The following is a 4507-nucleotide window of genomic DNA, read 5'->3' as shown; positions in this document are numbered from 1 at the left end:
TATCTCAACATGCCCTAGCCACTGGGCCATTAACAATTTTCCTGAAGTAAAAGGCCACTAAATTTTAGTGACATTTATTTCCCATTATCTGACAAGCAAATAGAAGTTTTGTTTTGGTGGGGAAATTCCAATACAGAGAAAGGAGAAACTCAGACACATAGTGTTAAGACAGTCCCAGGAAGAGTTGGTATGGGCCAGTATCTTCAGTTCCTGAGGCCAGAGAAAAAATGTACACCCTATATATATGCATTTATTTGTGTATTAACGCTTCATTTTTCTTATAGTGTATCACATTTGATGGCTTTGGATTGTCCTAGTTGATTAACTTCCCCAAGGGTCATATGGCCCCTTTTGTGCAGGTGAAGGAATGCAAGAAGGGGGTGGGTGCAGCCATAGGTGGGGAAAGGAGAATCGCCAGAAAAGGATCACCATCCTCCCTGGAGGGCAGTCAGGTGAGAGGTGCCCAAAAAGCCAGGGCAGGTGCCTTAATCAGTATGAAGTTACCCAGTAAGAGGGCACGTGTGATGCTAAGTCAGGAATTGGCAGCATCCCTGGAACAGTCCAGTGAGAACTGAACTCTGTCATCAGCAGAGAGGACACAGCTGTCCCAGTGTTGGCTGAAAATGAGGGGAGATAAAGAGAGTGAGGATCAGCTGTGGCTCTGGAAGAAACTCACCAAGGTGAGGAAAGAGACATTAACAGGAAGTAACCGGGGCTTGACTGTAAATGTGGACTAGTGGTAGAATGTTTGGAAAGGCATTACTGGCAAGCTGACAGGTTGGCTGCTCTGTGGATGGCTGAAATGACCCTGTGATTAAAATTTTCATTGGCTTTGGTGCAGAGTAGGTGAGTAGGTCTGGAGAAGCCACAATTGAATATGGAACATGAGGCCACCTAGGGCAGCAAGAGCCACCAGATATACTGAGGCTGAGAAATAAATAGTCACGTGGGGATGTAAAAGGAGTTGAACAGACTTGGAGTTACTGGTAGTAGGCTTGGAGTTGCTTGATTTTGAGCAATGGCAGGCCGGAATGGGATGGGATCTAAAGGACTGAGAAACAAGTAGTAAGGTCTGAAGACACTGGGTGTGCAGGAGGTGATGTCGTAGGTGCAAATCTTGATTTTGGAGATGGCCCAATCAAACCTAAGTTTTGAGTCCTATCTGTCCCAAATGACTGGCAAGCACAACTGAGGTGTCAAGTGTTTCCAAGTGGTACAGGTTGTAGAAACAGCCATTGAAGTGGCCTAAGACACAGTTAAACTAATTGTGGCCTGAGGCTTCCTTCCTACCTTAAGTCTTTAAGAAAGAAACTGCAACCTAACTTAATATGTAAAGAAACCAGAAACCTAATTTAGGAGTATGTTTTGTGTAGAATATAGCTGAGTCTTGGGCACTAACAGCAACCAACCTTCAGCCAACCACAGGCTGCCAATAGTTCAGACCTGCCCCCAAAAGTCCAAGGCCAAGCTGTAACTAGTGAAGCTGTCTCTGTATCCCATTTGTGTTTGCTGTCTCTAAATCCTCTCTGCCCACATTGTGGAGAAAATCTTTGACCTCTTCTGGTCCCAAAGGCTGCCTAACTTGCAAATTATTCATTGCTCAATTAAACTTTGTTAAATTTAATTTTACTGAAGTTTAAGAATGGTGAGAAAATGCACCTGTAAAGGTCTTGCTAGGTCAAGATGTAGTCAGGGTTGGTGGGACAGTCTATGTGACCATACAAATGAAAGAGAGAAATTGTAACAATGAGAGTGTCTTTCAGCAGGTGGAAAAGTTGGTGTGTAGTCTGGAAGGGCATGAAGCAGTCACCAGGGCCAGAAGGCACACATGCTGTTGTGCATGAGACAGCTCCATACAGATTGGAAAGACGTAAGCTGGGGTCACGGACTGGCTGTGTGTTGCAAAAGTTCTAGCCTGTAAAGTTGTCATAGCAGTATAGGAGTCTCCAGAAAAGCTAAGAATAAAGGCGAGGAGGTGTCCGTGGAAGCTGATCCAGCCTGGAAGCTTTGCTATGTAGTGGAAGAAAGCAGACTCCCTGTAAGCAGGGAAGAAGCTCTGTGGCACAGAAAAGCTACCTGTGGTCAAGCAGGTAATGATATTAGCCAGCTGCATTGTTAGATGACAGAGTTCATGGGGTGGGGAAAAAGTTGCAGTAAAGTCTAAGTTTCTCTTAATCACAAGGAAAGACATGGGTGCCAGGGGGAAGGTGTCATGAAGTCAATGTTGCAATAGGTGTCCTTCTCTGTTATTAATTGATGGAATTCTGTCTCTAAAGAAGTTTAGGCAATACAATGTCAAAAATCAGAGTAAAACCAGTCAAATCTAGGAGTCTCTCTTGTAGATACTACAATAAAAAAAAGTCAGCTCAATAAAAAAGGGACCCTGCATCAGCCCAGTCCAGACAGACCATGAGTAGTTGCATCCACAGGGGTCTGACAGGGTCCAGTGGCAGCCTCTTCATGAGGAATGTGGGGGCACCATTAAAGAGTATCTAATTGGGACCATAAGTGGAATCACAGCTCACAAGCTTGCTGACAGAGCAGTAGGAGCAAATATCAGGGCCTTTCTTCCAAGAGTGGAGATGAATCACTTCTCGGCCTTTTGGCTAAGATCAAGTGTCATATCTGTTCTTATCAGTTTCATATCTGATATGTCCTCTATCCCAGACTGGAAATGCTAATCATGTTGGTATTTTAGCAGGATGAGCAGAGTCCTGTCCTCCTTAATCAGTTGTTGCTGTATTATTGGGAGGAATTACCACAGGGGTACTTGGCACAACAGGGACAGTTTGGGTCTGGGGTTTGTGGCAGACAAGATGGAATCTAACCAGGCCTCACAGTAGAGGCTAATCTAATTTTTTTGCTCTGCTCAAAATTTAAATATTTATGATGATGAATTCAAGTATAATTATAATAGGCATGTTTTCCATGTTGAAGACTAAATGTCAAAAAGAATGTTCCAGGATCCTTTGATATGAAATATCTAAGTGGAAGTCACTGGATCTCAAATGCATTCATATAAACTCTTCTGGCCAAATTAGAAATAATGTCTGGTTGTTATCCTGCATATTACCTACCATATTGCTGGTAGAACAACCCTCAGTCTTAGATATTTTCATGCAGTTTTGCTGTGTCTAATAATAGCTATGATAATGTCAGAGAAAAAACTCTTTATACCTCAAAAAATATTTTTTAAAAGAATATACAAAACAAGTAAAGTGGATACATAGAATTATGCACCTGCTGATGGGAAGGTAATTTCAAATATAGACATGGAAAATGAGAGTTAACCTTTTCTTTTCCTGCATGGAAACAATGCACAGTATGTTATTTGTAATTTAGGTAACAGAACTAAGATTTTATGTAGCATTTACAGCATCTTATATCATAATGCAGGATTTTATTGCTCTTTACCAATCTTCTCTGAATTTCTATATATAAGCTTCTATGATATAAGTGGGATAAACATATTGAAACTGCTCTAGGGCTTTCCATTCTTAACCAAACCCTATTATATACTGATGGGACCATGGCCTTTATTCTAAAAATGAATTAAAATCAAAATAAAAAATACCTAACTCTATTTAAATAATGAGAAATGTTTTCTTCTGAGGAGATACATTTCCTTTCACTCTACAATAAGAGATTTTTTTAACAGTTTCTTCTCTATCCAACCAAGCCAAGGTAAAATCCAAAATAATCAATAAATTGCAAAATTTAGAAATTAACTTTGCTTTTTCTCTAAGTTTTTAAAACTTTCTAGTTCTTAAAAATGCTACAATGTTCATATTATGGTTTGCTCAGATTTAAATATGTGCTCCAAAATTGTGTTGGAGAATTAATACCCAATGCAGTAGTGTTGAAACGTGGGAACTTTAAGAGGTGATCAGGTCATGAGGGCTCTGCTCTCCTGAATTCATTAATACTGTCATCAGAGGAGCAGTTTAGTTATCACAGGATGGGGTTCCTGATAAAAGAATGAGTTCTTCTGTCTCCCACTTCCTCCCCTCCTTGCCATCCCCTTCCACCATGGGATGATGCACCATGAATACCCTCATCAGATGGGGTCCCTCAGTCTTGCACTTCTTGCCCTCCAGAAGCAGGAGACAAACAAATTTCTTGTCTTTATATATTGCCCAGTCTCCAGTTTCCTGTTATAGCAGCACAAAATGGACTAAGACACAGTCCGCATTTATAGTACATGCTAAGTAGGAAAACATCTGAAAGGATAATGGAAAATTACTACAAAGTAGTCCTAATGCATTGGGCTGGAAGGGTAGGGATTAGCAAAGTTTTCTAAATTATTTTTTAAATGAAGTCAAAGATTATAGTTTAAATTATTGTGATGTTCAATAACAGAATGCAATTAAGATTGCTAATCAGCTGACATTAAGATAGGGACATTACCCTGGGTTACCCAGATGGGCTCAATGTAATTATAAGAATGTTTATATGTGTAATCATGAGGCAAGAGACTCAGTGTCACAGGGATATAATATAAGAAAAA

The 4507-nt window shown here is 40.5% G+C and overlaps 1 pseudogene; it reads left to right on the top strand.

The window, feature by feature from the left end:
* The first annotated feature begins 2586 nt into the window (after nt 1–2586).
* LOC123649597 lies at nt 2587–2761 on the top strand (annotated as a pseudogene).
* The last annotated feature ends 1746 nt before the right edge of the window (nt 2762–4507 follow it).

This window comes from Lemur catta, chromosome 13 (genome assembly GCF_020740605.2).
Source record: "Lemur catta isolate mLemCat1 chromosome 13, mLemCat1.pri, whole genome shotgun sequence".
Taxonomy (NCBI): domain Eukaryota; kingdom Metazoa; phylum Chordata; class Mammalia; order Primates; family Lemuridae; genus Lemur; species Lemur catta.
Note: the sequence above shows the minus strand (reverse complement) of the source record. Positions and strands in the feature narration are given on the sequence as shown.